This window comes from Macaca fascicularis, chromosome 5 (assembly GCF_037993035.2).
Source record: "Macaca fascicularis isolate 582-1 chromosome 5, T2T-MFA8v1.1".
Lineage (NCBI taxonomy): Eukaryota > Metazoa > Chordata > Mammalia > Primates > Cercopithecidae > Macaca > Macaca fascicularis.
This window is the reverse complement of record NC_088379.1, coordinates 57,184,906-57,204,980: the sequence shown is the minus strand read 5'-3', so window position 1 is coordinate 57,204,980 and position 20,075 is coordinate 57,184,906. Positions and strand designations below refer to the sequence as shown.

The window sequence follows — 20,075 nt, the reverse complement described above, 5'->3', positions numbered from 1 at the left end:
TTACAGGCTTGAGCCACCGCGCCCGGCCAAAAAAGGTACAATTTTTAAGGAAAATTTTAATAAATTCCCATTTACTGAGGAAAAATCATTCTGGAGACATCTGGGGCTTTGTCCATTCCCCTTTAGACCTATGAGGTAAAAAGGGTTTATATGTAGCTTGGTTTTTCTTAGTGCCCTGTATAGGAATAAAGTCTTTGCCTGCAGAGAATGAATGTGTCCACTTTCCTTTACCCTCTGGGAGATAGCAAACTTTGTCCTCTTATTAAAATAGTTTAACCTATAGCACATCTTGGTTCTCTCACACCAGCGTGGTATGAGAGAAAAGCATGGGCTTTGCAGTTGGGCAGGCTTCTCTGAGTCTTCATTCTCTGCCTTCTTTACTGTTGGACCTTGGGAAGTTACTTGAAAACTGAGCTTCATTTTCTCTTCTATAAAACAGGACTGATAATAGCTACCTTAAGGTATTATTGTAAAAATTAGAAAAAAAGTATATAAATAACCAGATGAGGTGAATGGCCAGGCGGCACAAAATACATGGTGGCTGCTTCTCTTATCAATAGACTATGGCGCAGCTCTTTGTGGGCAAGTGTGTCTTTCTGTATTGCCATGATTTTTGGTCTACAATCAAGAAATGGCAGCCAAGAGCCTGCTAGAATCTGCTCAGGACTCTGTTATCTTCTTGCCTTTGGCCAATACAAGCACATTTGGACACCGCCCAAATGTGCTGACTATAAGAACTTTAAAAACATACTTTCCCCCCATCTTATCTTCTGGTTTCTAGGCAAAAGCACAAAAGTATGTGGAATAACACTCACATCCGGCTTGGAGTAGAACAGTTTCCTGAACACCTACGGGGAGAAAGTTGTGCTTAAAAGCAAATAAACTGGAAAGTCAAGAAAAATTTTCCTCTTACTTGAATCTACTCGTGAAAGTCTAAAATAAAATGTGTGATTTGAGGCAAATGAAAGAGATCCGAGAAAATTAAGTACTCTGAAGAGTTATCATGGTGGTTACTGGCTAGAATCCCTTTTAGAAGCACATTGTTTGTAGGTTTCTAAAGAATAAGAGAGGCGAATTAGATTTTTAAGTCAATAATTTAAGTGAGACTGCCAAAAAAAGTAAACAGGAGCTACATTTAATTTCTGTTTTTCCTTTGAGAGCCAAGGAGGCCAGCAGTTCAAGTCCAATGAAACTGCCAACTAGCTAATGGAAAATTTTTCTTTTCAAACATAAATATTAAGGTTTACAAGTAAACATAAGGGTTTTTGTTTTTTTTTTTGTTTGTTTGTTTGTTTTTTTTTTGCTGACATAGAGCACCAAATAAGACTTAGCCCCTTTTAGAAAATTTGTAGACATTCAATATCATATTGTCTGGACCTCAGTAGGAGTATATCATCAAAGGAAGTCATTTGCATTTCAGGAACCCCAATTAGTTTTACCCTAGCAACTTTTCTTGCTTTTATCTCTTGAAGTTTCACTTTCATAGCACTTTGGTTTTTTTTAAAGCAGTGTATGGCAATGTTGATGACATTTCAATATATGTAGTCAAGACTTCATATACCAAAGTGTTAAGAAGACAACTAAGTCAGTCGGATGGGTATTTTGATGCTATGAATAAAAGTAATCACAGGTCCTTTTTGAAAGGCCCCAAATTCGAATATGATGCAAAGACATGAAGTGCCAAATCAATGAGCAATTTTTTAAAAGTAATTTTAGTTTTCTTGTTGATGTTTTTTCTTGTTATGAAGAAATCATTTTTGGTGTCTTTGATGATTCTCTTGGTCAGCGAAGCAGTTCTTAATAAATAAGTGATAAGTTTGTAGCAATGGAAAAACATGATGCTATCAGTCATTAAAACAGATTTCTATAAGTCATTTGTTCAACTTGCATGCCAATTTATGACAGTGTCACCTTTCTCTATTTCTAGTTCTCCTGTCTCCTTACTTACCACATAAGATTAGAGTCAGATACCTCAATCTAGTCTTAAAATCCCCCACCCACTGCCCTCCAGGCATGCTAGTGTCTTCCATCCCAGGTCTACTCTGGCCTAGTCTTTCTTCCTTTTCATCTCGTTATCTCCTACACTGTTTCCCTGACTCTTTTTCCCCACCCAGTCATCAGGCAGCTTCTCAGACAGGGAAGCAGTATTTGTTAAAATACAAATTACAAGCCAAGGATAGGAACTGCACCGAATTCCATGCCTAAATCTTCTAGGCTTCCCCTTCCTCATACCTCCCCCAAGCATTTACTTAACTTCATCTGTGTCGTTAAAACATGAATATTTTTCTAGAAGAAAAAAAAAAAGCTTCCATTAGAACATATGGGATTATACCCCAGAAAAGATTTCAGTCCTTAAGTCTTGTGGTTTTTGGACATCATCAATTAAAATACTCACTTGTCTCAACAGAAAATAATATTCTCACTTCTGCTCAGGCACAGGTTAGGTTCTGAATGCCATCCAGCTCAGCCTGTCCACCCTGCACACACCACCTCCCCATGCTCACCAGGCACTTTCTCCTCAGTGACAAGGACCTACCAGTATTTGAATGCACTCCAGTTGAACCCATGCTGTTAAGGAGCTGTCACTCGTGGAGTTTTACCTTTCAGGATTCTGGGCCATCAGTACTCATTGTCGCCTAGATCACATGTCTTTTTCAAAGAGTCAAATGCCCTTCACATACCAAGCACACTTCACCTTCTTCCAGAAGGTTGTTGCCACTAATAGGAGGTGGCAGCTGTTAGTAATTCACGTCAACCCTGTTGAGAGCTTCAAGGTTGAAAAGGAAAAACACTTTCTCCAGCGCAAACAGCTGGAATCAGTTTCAAGCTGGTGAGGTTTTTTGTTGTTTGGATTGCAGCTTGACCTGTACCTTTTACAAGTGAATTTACAAAGTGGATTTTCTTCTCTGAAATTTTGCTTGGGGACCAAAATTTAAATAAATACCACAAGTGAAAGACATTACCCTATTTCTCCCACATAATCATCACTCACCCCCATTCATGTTAAGTGCTGCCTGATTAATAAGAGCTAAAATTCAATAAGCACTTCCTTTATGGCAGAGACTGTCCTAAGTGCTTCATCTAAAGTATTACATCTAGAACTTCAGCAACTCTATGATTCAGATTCAATGTTTAGCTCTCATTTTATAGATGAGAAAGCTGCTTCATGGAGTAAGTGGTCAGCACAAGGTCACATCGTAAGCACTGCAGCCAGGACTCAAATTTACGTATTCTGCTTCAGAGACTACACTTTTAATCATGATGCAATGCTGTTTCAACTGAAATGGGATTCCACCTTGGTGACAAAGTCATTGTGATCAAAATCAATGAGCCCGGCACCTCCCATTCAATATCCTCAACATGCTGTCAGCATGGCGTCTTGAACAGTGCAGATCCGATCATGACACTGGTGTAAAAGTTTTAGTGATTTCTCTTTGCCTACAATATAAAGTCTAGATCTTGAAGATTGGCCTAAAGGGCCATTATTTTCCATCATCTGCCTTTCCATCTATTATCAACTGCCCACCTGCCCATGCCCTAGTGATGTTACTTGCAGTTCCACAATTGGCCTGTGCTGTTTGATGCTTTGAGATCTTCAAACTTTCTGCCCTGAACTATTCCTCCCCTCCTCTTAGTTAGCAAGTTCATGCACATCCTTCAGGACCTCTCCTAAACATGTCCTGCACATCCTTCCCTGACATAAATATCTTCTCCTCTGCTTGCTACCAACACATAGAACTATTTATCAAAATTATGATAGCCACTATTTTCAGCTGTCATGTGCCAGGCACAGTATTGAACACTTAGCATGTTTGCTAGGTACAAATAGTGAACCACAGACATAATTAAGTGAGAAATGTAACTGTTTCTTTAAAAAAAAAAACCTGACCATAATTTCTATTTTGAGACCTCATTCAGCTGGAAGACAGAAACTTATATCAGCCAATTCAGGATCCCCTCTAGCTCCTGGGGTTGCAGCAAAGTTGTAAGAGGCTTAGGCAGAGTCTAGGGTGTGTGTGTGTGTGTGTGTGTGTGTGTGTCTGGATGAGATTGAACCTTTGGTATTCTTGTCACCATTCCCCATGCTAGTGTCTGGTTGGTGTCTGGTGTTGGGATGTTGGTATCTGCAGCCTTTTCAGATGGATTAGGAATCTGTGCCCTCTTGGCTTACCAGAAGCAGTTTGCCTCTCCTGAACCACTCTGGACTGGAAAGATTGGTGGAAGGCATGACACTCTCTCCAGCCCAGGTGCGCCACACAGTCATTTCTTTCATTACCACTCTATGCTGGGCTCGCAGGGACTCTGGACTGAGCCAGTTCTCCGGAGTATTGCCTGGGACCAGGGCCCACATCCTTTGTGCCCTCAACTCTCTCTGCCTCTCTGGAGCTTCCATCTTACCCCACGTAAGACTCCTAACTCCCCTCCACTTTCCCTCTGGCTCTCCTTGCCTTTCTTCTTCAGTCCTAGAAAGCTGTAATGTCTGCTGGGAAGAAAAACTGGCTCTAATTGAGTATTCTTGCACACCTTAAGTCTGGTGCCTGGATTCCTTTGTTCTATGAGTTCTGTTGCGTTCCCTTGTTTTTCTTTGGTCAGTGAATGACACTGACTGGGAAGAAAGATGAAGGTTACTGGAAAAATCAATGTTATGAGTAAGCAGTTAATATCTCACTCTTACCTTGCCCCCCAGACACACACTCAATGATTATCCCATATTAATTTTTATAAAAACCTTCTGTGGAAGATGTAATTACCATTTTCACAGAGGAAAAACTGAGGCTTAGTGAGATCAACTGACCTCACCCCCAGCAGGCAAGATCTTGAATTCAGTCCACACTTTTGACCACCACACTCCACCATCCTTAGCACATGGGACTGAAATCATTTCTTTAGATACCTGGGTTTTCCACCACACTGTGAGTTCCTTGAAGTTAGGGTTGGACTTCATCCATCTTGATATCCCTATCCCTGGCATATAACAGGTTCTTAGTAGGTGGCAGTTGAATTGAAATGGGTCAAGGAGAGAGAAAGGAAGATAAGAAGGAAAAAAAAAAAAAGGAGAATGAGAAAATTCCCTTATCTTAAGCTATTTTGAAACTTCCTGAATGATACTCTGCCGGCTAAAATGTAAGTGGAATGAAAAGTTTGATGATTATCTAAGTCATGTCTAGCACTGAGCTCTCCTTATATTATGCTGTCAAATTATTCTAGGCAAAGAAATTAATTCCTTGTCTCCAGGAAAGAAAAAGGTGTAATGTGGTTGGTGACATAGCAATGACAAATGAGGAAAATGTGCATATGTGAGCAGTGACCAGTGTGGACAGTTTTTACCAGTCAATGCAGTAATAACTGATTTTTATTTACTTTTCTAGACAGTGCCATCCAAGATGCTGGTGGCATATAAATCTGATAACTTCTGGAATTTCACAGTTTTCCATTAAAATTTTATCTGAAAGCCCTTGTTTTACCATGTTACATAAAAGCCTCTGATAACAAATATCATATTTATCTGCCCATGAATGTAGGTGAAGGGTAGAAGTTTTAGGCTGTGACATGCCCAAGTTACAATCAAGGTAGTTTTGCCAACTAGTTTTTTTTTTTTTTTTTCTTTTTCATAATCATCTATATGCATGTGTTTTATTTTTAAAAAATTTTTATTTGATGTTGTAACAGATAACTAGAACACAACATAAATGAAACCATAAAGTTAATCATTTCCCTGCCCCACCTTTCCCAGGTAACTTATATTAACAGCCTGGTGTGTGTTCTTCCTTGGGGTAATGTAACATTTGTGTTCTCGCACAAATCCTCGTTCATAGAAGTTTGCTTTTTCTCCTTATAGTGTTTCTCCTGACCTCCCTCGCTGCCTTTACCCTCCAGCGAATTTCCCTCATTCTTTCCCCCTCTCTCTTCCCCATTCCCCATTCCTCCTCCGTCTCTTTTCTCTCTCTCTCTTTCTTTCTTTTTTTTTTTTTTTTGAGGTGGAGTCCCCCTCTGTCGCCCAGACTGGAGTGCAGTGGTGCCATCTCGGCTCACTGCAAGCTCCGCCTCCCAGGTTCACGCCATTCTCCTGCCTCAGCCTCCAGAGTAGCTGGGACTACAGGCGCTCGCCACCACGCCCGGCTAATTTTTTGTATTTTTAGTAGAGACGGGGTTTCACCGTGTTAGGATGGTCTCGATCTCCTGACCTCATGATCCGCCCACCTCGGCCTCCCAAAGTGCTGGGATTACAGGCGTGAGCCACCGCACCCGGCCTTCTCTCTCTTTCTTCCCCTTCTCTGTTTTTCATTTTCTATCTTTTCTTCTTTCTTTCTCTGTTAGCCTTGGAGGACCCAGGCTCTTGGGAAATTGCCTTTACCCTCAAGGTGCGACAGTTCAGTCGAGTTTTGACTCTGAACATTTTTCTTGGGTTGTCTTATGCCTCAGCATAAGAAAGGAATAGAAACGGGTAGGCAGAAAGTAAAATACTCAGTTAATCAAAATTAACTTATTTGATGGAACTACTTTAGAACCCAGGATGCTTTTTAAAATTATTAAAATGTTTATTATACAAATGTAATTCAAAGAGTAAATCATAGTTCTTGTTTTTAAAAAATCCTCAAAGTCTATAGAAGTGTTTAAAACAAATGATAAATTTTTATTTGTCACCCAGAATTCTTTTCCCTGCAATGCCACAATAGTTTAGCATTTCCTCCATGAAGTTTTTCTGGATATTTATAAAACGTGTAACAAATATTGTATGTACTGGTGGATGTAGACAGCAAATGGGAAGCTTTTTCACTAGATAATGTGGACATCTCTCCGTGTCAGCACATATAGGACCCCCCTGTTTCACTTTAAATGCTGCATAATATCCTTTGCAATGAATGTACCATTTTCTACATGAACATTTAGGTTGCTTCCAATTTACATGATGCATTTCCAATCTTTCAACCAAGACTTCCCCAAAAGAATGCTGTCAATTCTTGTCTCCTTTATGACTTGGGGCTGCTGACCTGAGTGACCGTTATTTAACCAGTGACCCCCATCGCCTTGACAGGGTCCTTTGTGTCCCGTATCTCCACGAGGACAAGAACTTGCTGGCTACCTTCACCCTCTGAGGCTATCCCTGTAGATCTCATTCTGCTAGTATTGTTGCTATGTTTTTTCCTAACCTTTTTGCCTCTGTTTAAACCTATACAGGTTTGATACAGGCTCCATGCACATTGTAGTTGACTGCTGTGCTAACATACTTTGGTAGTGGCATAGATAGTGAATAACTCGCACCTACCTAGTCCTCCTCTCTCTTTTCTTTGGGTTCTCACCTGTGCAAGATCCTATGTAGCTTTCGGGATAACAGCCAGGATGCATTAAGGCCTTTACTTGGGACCCTAGTCCTGGAGCTATAAAGAACAACAGAAAACCTGGAGGTGCTTTGGTCGCTGTGAAATAGCTGCCAACCAAAGAGACTTTATCCAGAGAGAGGGTGAGGCAGGTATCAGCTCAGAGGATCTGGGGGCTCACTGGCCTATTTAAGGGAAGAGACTGTGATAGACATGTTAAAAGGCATTTGAAAAGACAAAGTAACTCTGAGACGCTGAAAGAAATTCTGGTTTTCCTCCTTCATGTTCACTACATGAAATAGATCATTTCTAAGGGGTTGGCATGGCCTTGAATGCATTTCCCTAAAGTTTCCATTTTAACATCTTATCCTAGGACACCTAGGATGGTTGTTCACTTGTTTTTCATTTTGTTGTGAGTGGTTCCAAAAAATCAAAATATTTATTAAAGTGAATATTATGCTAGAAGTTATATATTGTTCACACTAAACCCCAACACCCATTAGAGAAAGCAGCACATCATTTGTTCCTCCTAATATTTTCTCTCCTAAGCAAACAATCTATGTTTCAAGTGTGTTCTTTCTTTGTAGTGTGTTGTTTATATTGGTCATTAAATAGTTCCTAAAACTGACTTTCAACTTATACATAGACATTGTTTCTCTAAGGTGTCAACATTGAAAAGAACAGTATAGAGCAGGGGTGTCCAATCTTTTGGCTTCCCTGGGACACACTGGAGAAGAAGAACTGTCTTGGGCCACACCTACAATACACTAACACTAACGATAGGTGATGAGCTAAAAAACAAAAAAAAAAAATCACAAAAAAATCTCATAATGTTTTAAGAAAGTTCATGAATTTGTTTAAGACCACATTGAAAGACATCCTGGGCCACATGCGGCCTGCAAGCTGAGGACTGGGCAAGCTTGGTATAGATGAACCAGGGAATTTATTGTATGACTGTGGCAAGAAAGAGTTAATAATTATTTAGCAAAGATTCTTACATTTCAAATAATTGTTTTTCACATCAAAACTTTAGTTGGAATAATAGAAGGAATGTCAAAATGAATTGGTAAGAAATAATGGTAGTCTATTTCTAAGTAAAATTTAGTAATATTTTAAAGTATAGGCTGGGCGCAGTGGCTCACACCTGTAATCCCAGCACTTTGGGAGGCTGACATGGGTGGATCACTTGAGGTCAGGACTTCAAGACCAGCCTGGCCAACATGGTGAAACCCATCTCTACTAAAAATACAAAAATTAGCCAGGCCTTGTGGTGTGCACCTATAATCCCAGCTACTTGGGAGGCAGGAGAATCGCTTGAACCAGGGAGGCAGAGGTTGCAGTGAGCTGAGATTGCACCACTGCACTCCAGCCTGGGTGACAGAGCGAGACTCCATCTCAATATAAAATAAAATAAAGTATAGAAGTAATCATAGACTTTTTTTTTTTTTTGAGACGGAGTCTCGCTCTGTTGCCCAGGCTGGAGTGCAGTGGCGGGATCTCAGCTCACTGCAAGCTCCGCCTCCTGGGTTCACGCCATTCTCCTGCCTCAGCCTCCCAAATAGCTGGGACTACAGGCACCCGCCACCTCGCCTGGCTAGGGTTTTTTTTTGTATTTTTTAGTAGAGGCGGGGTTTCACCGTGTTAGCCAGGATGGTCTGGATCTCCTGACCTCGTGATCCGCCTGTCTCGGCCTCCCAAAGTAGTGCAGTGACACGACCCTAGCTCACTGCAGCTTCAAACTCCTAGGCACAAACGATCCTCCTGCCTCAGCCTCCCTATCATTAATAGCTAGGACCACAGGTGATGCCACCACGCCTGGCTAATTTTTTTATTTTTATTTTTTGTAGAGATGGCATCTCCCTATGTTGCCCAGGCTGGTCTTGAGCGATCCTCCCACCTCAGCCTCCCAAAGTTCTGGGATTATAGGCATGAGCCCAGCCTCATAGACTATTTCTAAGTGAAATTTAGTTGAACATTTTAAAGTATAACAAATGTTACAAAACCAAATTGCCATAATATATAAAAAAAGTTAAACTTGTGAATAAATTCAGAACCCAAATAATGTATGATTTCTAGATGTAGTCTTTTTAAATATACAATTAATTAAATGTATTAGACAAATTGAAAATGTATTAGACTTTAAGATGAAATAATTCAAAGAATAAGTGCTGAATCTAGAATTTAGAGATGTATGACAGTCATCTGAAATTTCTAGAGCTTTTTGTCTGAAAAAGATACTCATTCTCACAGGTCCCTCCTAAGTAATCAACTGTAGTAAAAAAACAAACTTCTAAATATCTATATGTATACAATATGAATCAGACCCTTCTGAATATACTAGATCCTCAATAAGCATACTCTAATTTGATCTGATTTTAAGTATTTTTTGCAGGTTATTATATTTATCTTACACTGACATTTGGATTGGTAGGTTGAAATGTTTGAGAGAGGAGGGAGGAAACTGACTTGGCATAAATGCACACAGTGCTGTTCTGGCTGCCAGTGCTGTGGGTTCTGTCACTAACTCCCTGTTTTTGACTCAGGACCACCTGCGGTACCTTGCACACCTCATTCTGGTGTACCTCTGTGCAGGTGGGTGCTGTGCTGCTCTACCATGTTGGGAACTTATTCCAGTCTCTCTGGTCTTTCCTTCCCACAACACACTCCAGCACCAGAGGTGGCTTTGGGGAAGGAAAGGGAGCAAAAAAATGGTGGCCTATTTAAAAATGTCTTTTGAAAAGTGTAAATTTTAATGGCATGTGAATCATCTGTCCATTAAAATGTTTACAATAAAACCTTTCAAACAAAAGAAAAATACAAATTACAAGTTCCAGACTGGCCATGTATACCCTAAGACAGGCTGTGCACTTTTTTCCTATGTGTAACTTTCTCACAAAATATTTTAGCATTTTTAAAGCTATATTTCTTCATTAATATACTCCATTTTAATAAAAAGTAAAATGCTTTGGATTCTAATGTGATGCATTATTTCTGAAAGCAGTCTTAATACAGGAACTAAAGGGCAGTGTGATTTTACAGAGAACATCTTTAATAGTGGCTGGGAGTTTACACATACACATACTTGATATGTGTAACTATTTCAGGTCATTCTTTCGTTTTGTGAAGGAAAGGACAGACCACTTTGCAGGAGAACTGAGGCACCAGTTGAGGAAACTAACCCCCAGCTCATGCAGAGAGACATTAGCATACTTTTGTATTGTTGCTGAAATTTCTTCATGTCTTACTTTTGATCCCATGAGACAAGTTGGTTGTTTCCATCTAAAAATATCAGATGATGCCTCTATATTGCAGATGCAAGTTAAAAGTGTTTTTCCAGAATCTATGTTACGAAGGAAGCCCAGGGACCTCTGGTCATAGTGATGAATTTCACTGGCGTAACATCCATGCTGTGTGGGAGGTGAGATTTAGGCCCAAAGTGTGTTTTTAATCACCAGTTTACAGTGATGTTTCACACAGAAGTAGAGGGATCTGTTCCACCCTTATGAGATTTCACCTGACCCAGAGCACTTAGAAAACAAGATAAAGCAGCAGCAGGAGAGGAGGCCTTATCTGTTCTGCCCACAGAGCTCCTGGCTGTATTCTCCAGCTAATACTTCTTATTCCCCCCCCACACACGCAGTGGCAGCGGCAATGTGCGTTATAAACTGCAGGGGCTATTTCTTCAAAGCTTAAGTTCTGGACACCACCTCCCTCTCCCCCAAACAAGATTCCCACAGGACATGAGGACACAGAACAAACCATGTTAACCTCTCTGCTTCCAATGCCTAGCAACAATGTTTGTGGTAACCCTATGACTGTGTGACAGGTGTGTATGTGTTGATACCTGCTTGTGATACCATAGGTAAAACAAAATACGGTTTTAAGGAGGGTAATACTTTATGGCGGGGAGGAGCCTGTCCATGAAGGTTTCAGTAAAGAGGTTATTCAGCGGTTACTGTGGCTGCTAATGCTTCTGCATTCTGCCAGGATATAAGAGCACAGACAAGTAAAGGCAAATGTGGTATCAGCTGTTTGGTAAGGGAGGTTTCTATTTCCTACCTAGTAAGGCCTTCTCTGTGTCCATATGTATATTTATTACCTTAAATATAGAACCTGGACATTTAACAACAGGGATTCTGCTGGAATTAGAATAAAGCCAATTTCAAACCTTACTGTTACTTTCATCTCTGAAGATGACACGTGAGAGCAATTAAGAGAGGGCTCTGAGGGGAAAAAGTTCCTACCTCCGTTGAAAGAGGCTGGAAGAACCTTTGAAGAAAGATGAAACTTAAACTAGCACCATCCCTTCCTTTAGAATATTAACTGGACGCCTATATCATAAATGCAAAATAAATGCAAATGGATTTTCTAAAATTCCAAAGTTTGCAAAGCTGAATCAAAAATCTCTTGAAATTACAGTCATGACGACCGAAAGAATCACGTCTCTTGTCTAATCAGAGACGGTGCTTATGGAAACAAAAACAGGCCGGTAAGGGAGGCTTCAGCGGCATTCACCACCACCTGCATCTCTGTTGTGACTTATACTGAGAAGAGGGCATGCTGAGAAAAAGGATGGCTATTTTCCTTGTAATGCGAGCTTTTTTTTTTTTTTTTTAGCTGTGAACTTTTTACCTTGCTTCATTCATGCTTCATTTGATCAATTACTAACTGTATAGCCTCTGAAAAGCGAGCGCGGGCTTCTTAAAGTTGGTATTTTGCTTTTGGATTCCTCTGCATTTTACAATGGGGGGAGGGTAATTAAGGCACCTTTCTGATTGAATGGGCAGAGGGACTGAGCGTGTGTGCTTCGGTCCCCTTAATACCGCAAGGACCCGAGGACCGCGGAGGGGCGAGTGGAGCGCGACGCTTTCACCCCAGAATCCGTTTTCAAACCTTAGGGAGCCTTCTTTGCCATTGAAATGCAAATCCGGTCCTGAGCTCCCGGGCCAATCCGGGAGGCTTCCTGTGGGATTACCTGGTGGCGAGCGAGCGCCGAGCCAGCGCCGAGCTAGCGCGGCTCCTCTGGAGCGGCGGGCGCGGGGTGGACTGCACGGGCCCGGGAGGGACGCGAGGTGGGCGAGCGCCCCGCATCCTCGGCGCCCCGCGCGGGATCAGCGTCCTCCAGCCGCGCTCCCCCAGCCCGCCGTGCAGCCATAGCCCGGGCGCGGTGGCGCGGGGCGCGGCTGGGCCGCCCATTGTTGAGCGCCTGGGGCCCAGCCGGCGATGCCCGGCGCCGCCTCCTTGGAGCGGCGGCGAGGTTTGAACTTGGCGTCGGCCTGGAGCCCCGAGCAGCCCGGGGGCGGCGGCCGCGAGGCGAGTGGCGATGGTGAGTGCGGAGGGCGGCGGGGCACGGAGTGGGAGGCGGGGGCCGGCCGGCTGCTTTCTGGAGCGCGTCTGTTTCGGGCTCTGCGGCGACTCTGGAAAGCCCTGTCTCGAGGAAGGCTCCCAGGGGCTTTCACGGCCAGCACCCCGGCTGATGGGGGCAGGTGGCGTGCTCCGAGGGTCTCCTGACACTCCTAGGCCTTGGCTTTTTATTAGAGAGGCAGTAGCTGCCACTCCAAGAGGAAAATAATTGTTGATTATTGACAGCATGAAAACTTTTCGGAAGAAATGGTCTGTGAAATATTTTAATTTTGATAAATTGCCTCCCACCAGGGCCCCTGCTGTGTTGAGAACGCCTTGCCTTTCTTAATTTTACTGGATTTGTTTCGTAGGAAAGGCTCCTGAAGTGCGTTGAGGGGCACGCCTACACCCAACCCCCACTTGCTCCAGATCTTAAGACAGTTACTTAAATAGTGTGTTCCTTGTCCTGCAGCAACACTTAAATCATGAAAATGAAATTATACCTGACGGCGGCTTTACTCCGAATTGCCAGAGGAATAAAACTTTTGCTGGTGGGACAGGGGAGTGGTTACAAAATTTCAACACCTGGAGCACGCTCTGGGGGTGGGATATATTTCTCTTCCTCTAAGATGTATTTTGGCATTACCTTTTTCCCCTCTCCCTTTAAATAGTAGTGTTATTGTGGCACACTGTGTGCACGGGAGCTTCTGCTCTGGGAGCAAATGGGTGCCCTGCATGCGGGTCATCTCCATGGAGAGATTGCTGTGATATCGGGGGTGCAACAGGAAGTCCTAGCACAGAGGCTTCTAGAGAGAGTTCTGTGCGTTTTGTTTTTAATTAGTTGTTTTAAAGCCTAGTTAAATGTCCATTTCCAGTTAAAAGCACCCTGGTCAGATATATGGCTACATCTTTCCCCCAAATAATTTCACCAGAAGTTGGTTTACATTTTAAATTTATTTTGATGGTTATCTTTTTTTTCCAATTATAAAAATATTACACAATCGTTGCAGAAAAGGTGTAATATACAGAGAAAGAAGTCAACTGTTATAACAACATGTATGTTTTGTTTGCTAAGACCTAGTTTTTCACAGAATCCTAGTCATTTGAAAACTTTTCAGCTGTGGACTTTTTTTTTTCCTCCATTGCTAACAATCCTGGGTTAGGAACTAAAGCTAGGAATTGACAAGGAAATAAACTTACTTAAAAAAAAATGTTATAACCAACAATAACTTATTCACATTGCCCATGAGTTGGAACAGAATTTATTGTGGCAATTTCTCTTGAATCAACTTCCTACATCTGTTCCTGGCAAATGGTTTCTGTTTGTACAGCCTATTTTGTAAATACATCTCTCTACCATTAAGGCGAGGTGCCCAAACACATACCCCTTTCCAGTGCTTGTAGCTTGGCTCGTATAGTTAATATGTTTATTGGCTTCTGCATCACAACTACCTCACCATACATTTGATAAAACCCTGGAGAAGGTTACCAAGGGATGTTGTAGAGAATTCACTTCCCTGGAGATTTTAAGAAAAGGATAAACATCCATCTGCCTAGGATGGCTTCAGAGCAGTACTGTCTGGATAAAGGAAGACTAGGTCACCACTCTGAACCTCAAAATTGAGGAATTCTAAAATTTGTTTAGAATTCCTCAATTTTGACCTGGGACCAGGTCCTCTGTGACCTGGGACCAAAGCAAATTAAGGTTGCCAAAAGTACCTGAGCCCAGTAGGAGGTAAAGCCTTGTTTTGATTTATGTGAAACAAAGGTCTTTCTTTGGTAACAGATATGTTAAATTATTCTTAGGAGTTACCAATCCTTTTCTATTATGCATAGAAAATCAACAATGATTTAACTGCTTTCTAGGAAGGTATAGGTGAATTACAGTATCAATTCTGTGATTTTAAGGTAAATGAACTGATTCATGGGAATTAAAAGTTTTGCCTAAAAGGTGGGCAGGGTGTGTGTGAGGAGTGTGCCTGAGCTTTCTCCACTTTTAACCTAGTGTTATTTTTGGAATCCTGTCTTATATGTTAAATCTGGTTACATTTTTAAAACATCAACATTCTACTGTCTCTTCAGTGTTTATTCTTGCTTTCCCTTTTCATGCAGAACCCCTAGAGCCCTTTGACCAAAATCAGTTATTCTTGTAAGGTCTATTCGAGGATGTTTCCCTGGAGTCCAGCAGTGCTGACGTTTTGCTGGTGACTTCCAGAAGGTCAGGAATTCATGGGTTGCCGCTTCTTCTGACCTTCTATTTGACAGAAGTATCCTGTAATTCTAACCACCGTGTGACCTCAATTGCCTTGACACCTTCCTCCCCTTCTGTAGTATCACTTGAACAGGAACTGTTTCCTCCTGCAGGATCACTGAGAGGGGTTCACTTTCTATGGAAGGTCATGTCAGAAAGAAGATTGGGAGATAGAGCCTGGTGGCTGGGCAGTCTTCACCTTGCCTGAATGAGCAATGCCTACATTTCACAGCCTTCAGCTCGTGAAAGTTCTTCATGCGTGTCAGAAACTAGTTTTTTAATGCTGTTGTAACACCCAAAGAAGGAACAGGAGCATGAACAATGGTCATTCATTTATTCAACAATCATTTACTGTGTGGGAGGCATCCCAGGAACTGGCGATGGGTTCCCTGCCCTCAGGAACTCGTCTTATAAGAGGCAAAATGAAACATGTTAATAAGCTAGTGCCATTCTGAAGGTGTAGAGTACAGGGGATAAAGAAATTAAGTTTGTTGTAAAGTTAAACATACACCATCCTATGACCCAACATTTCCACGCCTAGGTATTTACCCAAGATAGGTGAAAACAAATGTCCACAAATGACTTGTACAGAATGTTCAGAGTAACCTTATTTATAATGACCAATACCTGGAAACAACCCTACATCCATCAACAGGAAAATGGGTAAAGAAAGAGTGGCACATCCATACAATGGAATACCACTCAGCAATCAATGGGAGTGAACTCTTGATACAAAAACCTGGATGAGTCTCAAGAGCGTGTTAACTGAAAGAAGCCAGATACAAAATAATAATAAGCAGTTCTATTCATGAAGTGCTAGAACAGGCAAAACTAATCTGTGACAGAAGTCAGTGGTTGCCAGTGGGTAGGGATTGACTAGAAAGAGATAAGGGATTTTCTGGAATGATGGAAATGTTTTATGTTTTGTTTTTCGTGATGGTTTCATAGGTATACACAATTATCCACCCCCATCGAACTGAACACCTAAGACCTGTGCATTTTATTGTATGCAAAGCATTACCTGAATTAGAAGAAAAAGTTAGGTTCTAGAGTTAGACAAGAGTACACATCCCACATCTGCTTCTAGGCATATATTACCCTGGACAAGATAAATGCCTCTGAGCTGCAAGACATTGGACAATAATAGAACATCTTCATAGGGTTGTTGCAAAGATTGAGTTAATGACTGAAGGTACTTAGCTTAGTAAGAACTCAATAAATGTCAGCTACTATTTGCAGGCACTGTGATAAATATAATATGTGATTTTGGAGTTGATGATAAAGTATTTACACTTTTGTGAAAGCCATATCATTTAAGATTATCAAGGATCTTATATTTACTGGTATCCTTACCATTATTACTATACATACCTCCATTTTGATAAGGCTTTTTTTTTTTTTTTTTTTTTTTTTTTTTTGAGACGGAGTCTTGCTCTGTCGCCCAGGCTAGAGTGCAGTGGCGCAATCTTGGCTCACTGCAACCTCCACCTTGCGGGTTCAAGTGATTCTCCTGCCTCAGCCTCCCAAGTAGCTGGGACTACAAGCACATGCCACTACACCCTGCTAATTTTTTTTGTATTTTTAGTAGAGACGGGGTTTCACCATGTTGGCCAGGATGGTCTCAATCTCTTGACCTCGTGATCTGCCTGCCCCAGCCTCCCAAAGTGCTGGGATTACAGGCGTGAGCCACTGCACCTGGCCCTTGATGAGTCATTTTTGAAGGTTGTGAGGATTTTAAATGTGAAGTTCCTGTGTACATGATCAAAATACTACTGGAGTTTGGTTTTGCCAGCAGAAGTAAACTCCAAAGAGGAACTACCGACTAGGCAAACTCCTTTTTTTTTTTTTTTTTTCCTGTGGACTGATTTAATGATGATTGTCGAAGCTGAGCCCACAGATGAGGCTCACGTCTTCTGGGAATCCAAGTGAAAGGTTAACATACTATATTCTCTTCCCAAAGATGTAGGTAGGAAAAAAAAAAAAAAACTCAATCTCTCTGTCAAAATTAATGTCATGCTTTTTTAAAAAAGGGACAAATTATATAACTTGAATTTTCAGTAAAATGCTTTGGACAGAGTGGTAAATTTATAATAGTTTATTTAATCTATTAAGCTTCAATGATTTAATTTAAGTTCAACAAAGCATTTGGGAAAGATGTTATATATTTTGCCAACTCCAAGTGAGGCATTTTGTTGTTGGGTTGGTTTAATTCATTCAGTAAACATTTGTCAAACATTTACTGAGAACGCATTAGCCTCTGGGAATTCAATGATGAATAATAAGACATTGTACCCTCGAGGGTTCATAGACACTCCAGCCACAAGTGTGAATGTGTACACATTTCTTTTGGAATTTTTCTCAGAGCAGAGAGGTCTGTCTCGGGCTAGTCTTTTTGTTTGTTTTTTGTGTGTTTTGTTGTTTGTTTTAAAAGCCTCCTGCTTACAGTGGAGGTTTAAAATCCTGGTTCCTTTTAATTGATGTTATTTTCTTAAACATTGGTGTTTCTCATTAAGGCTTCCCTTGTTATTCCTTAGTAAAAATAGCAAAAACAAAATGTTCTTATATAAAGGCAGTTGAGTACAGTGGAAAGGTCAGAGACTGTGCAAGCAGAATGACCTACGTTTGAATCTGAGCTCTGCTACCCTAGTAATTTGGAGAGTCCTTTAAGCCACTGTTTCCTCATCTGCAAAATGGTGATAATAATACCTTAAGAGAGGTATTAATATTTATTAGGTTAAGGCTGTTGTAAGGATTAAGTGACAGAATATATGTAAATATAACTAGGCTGGCACCTGATAGGTGTTAATTCCTAACATTTATTGAGTACTTACTAGGAGTCAAGCACTGTTTAATACTTTTTGTGTTGACTGATTTTACCTTCCTCACACTCCTATGAGGCAGGCACTATTACTATCCCTTTTTAAAGGTGAGGAAACCAAAGTCACAGGTTAAATAACTTGCTGAGGGTATGGAGGTGCCAGGGTTAGTACCCAATACCATCCTGTCTTAATCCTGGATGACGTCCATAATAGATGTCAACTATCCCTTTTAGATATGATTAATTAATGGATGAGGTCCATAATAGATGTCAACTATCTTTCCCTTTTAGATATGATTGTTTTATAACAATAAGTGGAACTATTTAGTGCCCTGCTTATGGCTGCATGCAGATTAATACTGGTGGTGGGGGATGGTTGACTCCTTGAATATGTTCTTAAATGGTTAATGGGTCTACCACCTTTGGGGGTTTGTGGGATGCTTGTTGGAAAGGCTGTAATGAACATGTATTTTCTCTTCCCAGCCCCTCACAAGTTCACCTGTCAAGTTGCCCACTCTGACACTATCCTTCACTCCTTACCCTCAATGACTCCGATTAGGAAGTCAGTCGATTTATTTGTGAACAAAAAATTGGAGTATCATGGCTGCCTGTTAGAATTTGACCTATGCTTTGTGAGGTTTATGTAGGGATTGACATAGATGCAATATTTTCTTGGTCTCCAAAAAAAATAGCAAGGTAAGAAATGTGCCCCAGAGCACTGTTACAGTAAGAAGAAAAGTCTACCACTGATCCTGGATGTTTCATATTTCCTGTTTCCATTGGCATTTTCTCAACTCTCAGATTCTGGAGAACCTTGAGCTAAAACTTTAAATAAAAATAAGTTCCAAGTGGTAGGTTGAAAATCCTACTGATTTAATGAAGACGAAGTCACCTTGACCAATTCATTAAAGTAATGTGTGGATGCCCAGGAGAAAAGGTAGTTAAATAAATATGGATCCTAGTACCTGTTCCTATGTGAGCCTTTTCACTTAATTTCTCCCCCAAAGTCCTGAGTGTTGTGCACGATACTCTGGATTATTGGTCCTGACATCAGAGCCTCTCCACTGCAGTGTGGGGTTAGCTAGGCAGCCAGAATCTCTGGACCATTTCCTCAGCCACTCAAGTGGTGCCACGTTGGTCTATTTCCAGACCCATCGAAGAAGCCCCTCAGCATGCAGAGACCTTTGGACTGAAACCAGATGGTGCAGAAAGAAGCCCCTAAGCAAAGTGTTGCTTGCAGCCCTGTATCAGAAGGAGTGCCACTGTGTACCAATTCTGTCCGTCCAAATGAGCTATATTATTTCGGGGCAAAATGACTGGGAAATGAAAGTATTAGGACTCTGCTCTCTGACGGGGAAAAAATAAACTGGAAGAAGAACCTACAAGGATCTTAGCTGTCTGCTTGTCCCTGACACTCTTGAGGCCTTGTGCCAGGCTGCTTTGCTGTGCAAAAGCTCCACTTCAGTCTTTTAGTCTGACTCACAATAGACGCACATGGTTGAAGTTAGGAGAATTGCAGGACTGTCACTTGAAGTCCCTCTCAGCCTCTTCACCATCGCCTCCAGCCTCTTTCCCTCTAACATTAAGCCCTTTGTGTTGGTTCCCATGGTTACCTCCTCACTACTGGCAGCTGGAATGTGATAGTGAGAGGAGGCTGCCTCCCCTACTGAGCCAGGTCTGGCTGGGGCGGAGGCCATTGATCCGCAGCTGGATTCGTGAAATGGGGTCACAGTCCAGTACCTTCTCTTTGTCGTGGGTTCTGTACCTTTCCCAGGCTTGACATATCAGGGTTGCAGTGGGAGGGGACGTGGAGGGTGATGGACTGCTCACAGGGCATATCCTGCCATAGGCTGGCCTGGCCTGGCCTGGCTGTCCCTGACCTGCCAAACTCCTCCCTGAGGTCACCCTTCCCTGTGTGAATGCCCATTCAGGGGGAAGGGGCTGCTCTGCCTGGTCAGATAAAAATGATCACTCACTTCCCTACCTGCTTTCTGCTCAGATTCTGTTCCCAGTACCATCTATTCTTAAGTTAGTCAACATGAACAAGGGCGGGCTCCAGTCTGTAAAGAATTTGCCCCAAAGGCATGTTTTCACATCCAGCTTGGAAGACCAGGCAGGTTCTGGGAACTGGGGGATAGCATAGGGATTCAAGGTTCAAGACGAGAGCAAAACTAGCTGAGAGGTTTTTGTTGTTGTTGTTTTTGTAAGAGACAGGGTCTTGTTCTGTTGCCCAAGTGGGGTGCGGTGGTGCAATCATATCTCACCGCAACCTCGAACTCCTGGGCTCAAACAATCCTCCCACCTCAGCTTCCTGAGTAGCTAGGACCACAGGCACATGGCACCA

General features: G+C 41.8%; 1 protein-coding gene across 6 annotated transcripts in view; it reads left to right on the top strand.

Annotated features, from left to right (window-relative positions):
• SHROOM3 (shroom family member 3) overlaps window positions 1-20,075 on the top strand; it is a 348,621-nt gene that overhangs the window by 245,971 nt on the left and 82,575 nt on the right. For 2 of the 6 annotated variants that reach the window (XM_045392460.2, XM_015450387.3), the window contains exon 1: window positions 12,297-12,645. The exons of the other annotated variants lie outside the window; for them this stretch is intronic. The gene's annotated coding sequence lies outside the window, so the exon portion shown is untranslated. Of the gene's footprint in view, window positions 1-12,296; window positions 12,646-20,075 lie in introns of those variants that run through there. 6 annotated transcript variants of the gene reach the window in all.